The following is a 6,582-nucleotide window of genomic DNA, read 5'->3' as shown; positions in this document are numbered from 1 at the left end:
ATGTCGGGTGTGCGTCCCCCACTCCCTTCCCAACATACGGTCGGATAATCGTGCGTGACACTGATATACTCTATCTCTCTTTTTTTCTGGTTTTACGCTCTGGATGCTTGGATGGGAGAAAATACGAGGAGGAGCTGATATTCCCCGAAGGATTGAGGGAGAACTCTTCAGAACTTTTATGTTTTGCTTGGTGACTTAAATATAAAGATACAAATAAGGAAAGCAAAAACAATACTCAGTCTCTTACTTCCTGCACCTCACGACAAAGATTTACCACCTTTCTTAGCTTGATCAATAATTCACAATGCGTGCATTACATTTCCAGTAATCAGCTGACCTGAAAAGTTCAATTTTGACTGCTCTTACTCCATCAACGAGACCTATTCCAGCAGAAATAATTGAACAGGAAAATATTCAAAGAATTATTTCCTATGAATTTGTGAAAAAGAAGAGTTCATCTATTGCACAAACTGGGGACCCAATCTTAAAACTAATCAGTCGTCAAAATCCTGAGATAAAGAGGATTAGATACCAATGCAATCAATTCTCCCAATCTCTTGGCTGTAACTATAGCCACCACAAAACCACTTTGGGAGACTTACATTTATGAGGGATATCCCCCAAATTCTCAAATGGGGATTTTTGTAGAGATTCCAAAACCAAAAAAAGGCCCCAAACTGGAAACATGTTACCTACTCAAAGTCTCAAAAGAGCCCTTAAAGAGTTTTGAAATCCAATTTTCACCTTCCACCAAAGAACCCTAAGGAGACCAAATTGCCTTAAAAACTGCCCATTACAGCCTCAAAGTGGAGGCCGACCACCCTTTATTAAAGCCATCCTACAAAAAACACAATAGAATTTCTGGGGTACACTATCCTTACACCATCTTGAAAATGAAGCCCAAGGATGAACATATGCTTGATAAGTGGAATCTTTTCCCTAATCTCCTAAGCCTCGCCCTTTCAACCTCCAGACCACTAAGCTTAACCATGAAGACATGCAAGAGGTAACCGGTGAGGGAGCAATGGATTTGGATTGAGAGGAAGTAACTGCACCTAAGTAACTAATATCTCCCTGAGTAATGGAAATCAATGCCTCCAAGCCTAACACAGATATAGCAGGATTCCGTCTGCTCTTTGTCTTTGAATTCTTGCTATCAAATGAAGACTCAACAGAATTGAAGGATATGCATAGAGGGGTCACGATGACCACTGACCCACCAAAACATCCTCTCCTGCTGCTAGGTGATCCTGGACCTTTGAGAAGAAGAGATGAAGAAGAGCAGTAATGGTCCTCAGAAAGATCTGCCGCTACATTGTCAAACCTTACATACATTTTCTGAAACACTTACTCTGAAATCCTCAAATCTAAGAAGATGGAACCACTCTGCTCAGGGTGTCTGTCAAGATATTGCTTTTCCCCTGTATGTGCACAGTCCTCCTGAAAGACAATATTTTTTTTCGACCCATTTTTCTATTGTCTGACCAGATGATTTAGAGAAGATGGCCCTGTTCCAAATTGCCTGTTCAGGTGAATTGTCCATTCTTACTACTGCGTTTGAATGTGGTATCTTCTTATAGAACACCTACTTTCCAAACGGCCATGAACTGCCTCCAATTGGAGGAGTGATCCCTCCCATGGCTTTATCAATGTCCCTGACAAGTCCTTGAGTTCAACACCGCTCCCCAGCCCAATTGGCTGGCATCCGCAGACACACCTGCAGTAGCCTGCAGTGAAAGGGAAATCTTCTTTTCCAAATTGGCAAGAACAAGCCTCAACTGGAGATGTTGTTTCATACTACAATAAACTGGAAGAAGGAAATTGAAGTTGTTTGTAGCTGAGACGCTGCACAGTGTTGCAGTAAATGGAGAACCAAAGAACCCAGATGTCGCTGAGCCCATAGGACCACAAACAAGCATGCTGCTTAAAAAAATAAGACAAGATAATATACATTTTGCACTTAGTATATAAAGATCAACTTTGCCGCCTAAAATCTCAAGTAAGATACTACAACCATATCCTTCTGAACTTGTAGGAATTCCCTTGCTGAAGCCAGGTCCCTATGTATAAGATCCAACAGTCTGTACTCAAGCTTGAATCTTCTTCCCTGAAGGAAACAAACGAGATCTATATCTGTACAGAACCAAGCTTGTAAAAAGATGAGGCTTTGAGATCGAACCAAGTTGGACTTTTTAGGTCGAGAAGAAACTCAAAGTTCTTTAGAGTGTCCGTTACCTGTGTATGTCCCTGAGCATACCCTCCCAAAAATGGGAGACAATCAGGAGATCATCTAGGTATGGATGAACCTAAATGTATCTCTCATGAAGAATGACAACAACTTGCACTGAACCCTTGGCAAACACCCTGGAATCAGCTTTTAATCGGAAAAGCAGCACCTGAAACTGCCAATGAATTTATCCCACCCCTAGACTCAGTAACCTCTAATATTCTGTCTTCATGGGAATATGTAGATAAGCATCCTGGAGATCTAAGGACACTGTGAAATCTCCTTTCGGAACCATCAGAATCACCTTTTGTAATGAATTCATTTTGAAGTGAGCTGCCTTTAGAAAACTGTCGGTCCTACAAGTATATAGCCCCCAAACGACTTCTTCACTAGGAAGGCTAGAGAATACTAATCCTGGCCTCTCTCTCAATGGTGGAACAAGAATGACAACTTTCTTCTGCACCAAACTCAAAATATTTTTTTGCAAAACTTGTCTCTTCTCTAAATTCTTGAGATTAAGAATGACCAGGAAGTGTTTCCCTTAAAGAAGATATTGAAATGCCAAGAAATAACCCAGATACATGGTTTACCCCACCCAATTGTCCTTTCTTGTCTTTTGCCAGGTTTTCTTAGAGGCCCAATCTTCCCACAACTTCCACTGAACCCTCTTCTCGACGTCGGCCTGGAGCACTGATTGCCTTTTGAACCATGGGAATTCTTGAAATCCTCCCTTGCCGACTTGAACTGGAAGCACGATGTATTAGATTAAGGTTCACATATCTTATTTCCTGAGCGGTCATACAGCTTTTTTCTCATTATATAAACCTACGATTCATACTGGAAAGGTTTAGCGTATTTTCTACATTTGAAAGATTTACATAAGGCTTTCTCAAGATCCTCACCAAAAAGCTTGTCTCCAGAGAATGGCATGTTCAACAAACATGATATCTGAGATAAATCCGTTTTCCAGACCCTCAGGTACAGCTGTCTCCTTGCTGCAACCATCCTATTTGTTTCTGTTACAGACACCTTCAAATAGTCAAAGTCTTGTATCAGATAAGTACTTGACTTAGGACTTCAATGCCGCAAGAACCAGAGAAAGATCTTCCCCTCTTGGAGACCTCCAGATAGTGTCTGTATACACTTAACCAATGATTGGGAAGTATAAACACAAAATGCTCTTGCTCACATATACAAGTTTATACCAGAATATGCCCTCTTTAAGGAAGCCTCTACTATTGTGTCAACGGGGTTTAAAATCACACCCTCCTCGGAAAGTTACTTAGATTATTGCCCAGTAAGATTTGTAAGCAAAGGATTTATAGTAACCTTTGAGGGAGATCCATTTCACCTTTCACCAGTGGGTAAAGTCTTCCCATGGAACTAGGTATAAAGGTATTTTCTGTATTCCTCCTGTCCTTTTTCAGGAGACTCTGGACCACTGAATTAACAGGAAGTTTTACAACAAAATAGTTTGTTAAATTGTATAAAACAACCTCCAATGGTAGAAGGCTGATCATCATCCAAAGGCAGCTGTAGATTAGAGGACATACAGGACATCAGACTCTTCCTTTATTCTTGAAGATGTAGGAAAGTACCTCTTTTTGCATGGTTATCCCCCACTCTTTGCCTTATTCTGTTGTACTTTGACTTGGTGTGAACTGGGTCCATGCTAACCAGGTTCCCAGTGCCTGTGTTCTTTCCTAATACTGTATCTTAGTTTACACAATTGGCAACACCTCTGGCACACATATAAGCTCCTTGTAAACGGTACCAGTGGCCTGCAGCATGTAATGTGCCCCCTCAAAAGCCCCTCACCAAGCACATACACACTACCATTGCAGGCTGTGTGTTTTGGTGCAGCTAAAACTGGAAAGTCGACATAGCACACATCCCCTTTGTGCCATGCCTTCAAAACACTGCCTGTGGCATTGGTAAGTCACCCCTCTAGCAGGACATTGAGCCCGAAGGCAGGGTTCACTATACCACAGGTAAGGGCATAGCTGCATGAGCAATATGCCCTTACAGTGTCTAAGTCCAGTCTCAGACATTGTAAGTTCAGTGAAGCTTATTGAGTACATGGGCTGGGAGTTTGTCATTACGAACTCCTCTGCTCCATGATTGCTTTATTGAATGCTAGAACGTTTGGTATCAAATTTCTCACTGATGCCTGTGTTGGATGTATTATAAAATTCACTCAAAGTGCACCTCAGAGGTACCCCCTGAAAACCTACCCAACAGCTAGTGTGTAGCTGACTGGTCTATCCCAGCCTGTCACTCTCAGACATATTTCTTATCCCCTGAGGTGGGAACCCTTATGCTCTTGTGTGTCAGAAACGAAGCCTGCTCTGGGTGGAGGTGCTTCTCACCTATCCCCAAGCAGAAACAGCATTCAGGGTGGTAAATCTCAAAGCATTCCTTCCCTTTGCTATGCTAGCCAGGGCCTCTCCAGCTAGTGGAGCTGTCTGCCCTCCTGACCAAGCCCCACTTTTGGCGACAAGGTCGGCGGGAAAATTGATAAGCAGGAGAGGAGCAGGCAATCAGTGCTCCAGGCCTACATCGAGAAGGGGGTTCAGCCAGGACCACATCTAAGGTGTACTGATCTGAAGTGACCCCTACCTTAAAAAACCCTCTATGTTGGAAGGAAGGATGGTAGACAATAGGATTAGGGGATGCCCCCTCTCCAAAGGAAGGGAACATACACAGGGTTTAGTCACCCTAAAGGTGCATAGCCCATTGGCTGCTACCTGCCAGTACCTGTAACACCCCTAAATTGAGTTTTTAGGGGCACCCCTGAACCTTGATCCTCAGATTCCTGGTGACCTAAAGAAGAAGGACCAAAGAGTTGTGCAGCAGTAAAGACTCCACACGACAACTGACTTGACCCCAGCCCTACCGGCCTGTCTGCAGCCCTCGAAGAAACCTGCTCTGGAAAACGACTTGTCCTGCAGGACCAGTGACCTCAAGAACCTGGGAGGACTGCCTGCCTTCCCCAAAGAACAAAAACTCCCAAAAAACAGCTGGCCTTTCTACAAAGAATCAAACACCAAGGACTCCTTTGGCTTTTGGAACCGCGAGTCCTGCCCACTCTGCACCCGACGCCCATGGCCCGAGTCTGAGTGGCCCACCAGTCCAGTGAATTCTCCCCAGCGATCCTTACTTCGAATCCATCAGTGGCTGACCTTTCCTGTACTCCACAAAGACACTTGCAGCCACAGCACGAAGGGTTCCCCCGACAGCGACCAGCTCCGGTGAAGGTTTTTCAATGTGTAAAGGCACCCATGCATACTCAGCTCCCGGCCTTGGGAAGCCCAGCTGACGGTGCCCCTGTGTCCACTGACATCTCAACGTACCTGCGCAGTCATTGGTCACCTCTGTCCAGCCTCCTGGTCTGAGTCTGCAGCCTCTTTGTGAAAACCAAGTCCCCCCATTCACTTGCATTTAATGTTCAATGCTGTGTTTGTAGCCTGCACCCGGCTGCCCCTGTGCCACTGGTGGTGTGTGCTTGGTGCTGCCTTGTGCCACTCCCCTGTGCTTGTATAAACCTCCAGGGCGTGTGCCCTGAAATAGTGGGTGCTTATCTGTAATATGTGCCTCTCCAATCACCCCCAGTCTCTATAGACCAACATTGGGCCCTCAACACCAACTTTGACTTTCCCACCCGGCCGCCCTTATGCCACTAGTGGTGCAACCTTGGTGTCCACTTGAATCTTGCCCTGTGTTGGTCCAAACCCTTGAAGACTGGGGTGGTAAGTTGTGTACTTAACTGATACTGTGCATAACTGCTTTCCTTCCATAGGATCGCATTGTATTTCTTGTTATTTCCACTGTCTATTTTCTACATTGCTAAGTTATAGCTACTGTTGATTGCAACACATTCGTACTGTACCCGAAAGTATTGCTATTTTTAAACTGGTGCTGACCTCTCGATTGAGTTCTTCTTGGTTCTAAAATAAAAGTAAAAAAGTAAAAAATGTTATAACAACATTGGACTTGGAGTTAGTCATTGAGTGTATGCCTCCTTTCTTGCCTTAGTGTGTACAATACATTCTTAACACAATCCTCTGATACGTGTGACTGATCAACCACACTACAACAAAAGAGAGTAAGGTATTATCTACTTTAGCCTCTGTAAACCCTGTGGGGATCCACTGGACTCTGCATATATACCTTAGGTAGGTATAGTATATACAGAGCCAGCTTCCTACACAAGACATCTGAGAAAAGTCTGTTCTGGAAGGGGAATGGCAACCCCCTTGAGCTTCCTGTTTGTTGGTTGTTTCAGAAATTGATTTATTCATTTTGAATGAATGAGTGAATGAATGAAGGAACATTTGTAGAGCGTGCGGTTACCC

The sequence above is a fragment of the Lissotriton helveticus genome, chromosome 11 (assembly GCF_964261635.1).
Source record: "Lissotriton helveticus chromosome 11, aLisHel1.1, whole genome shotgun sequence".
Lineage (NCBI taxonomy): Eukaryota > Metazoa > Chordata > Amphibia > Caudata > Salamandridae > Lissotriton > Lissotriton helveticus.
The sequence above is the reverse complement of the archived record's forward strand: the minus strand, read 5'-3'. Positions refer to the sequence as shown.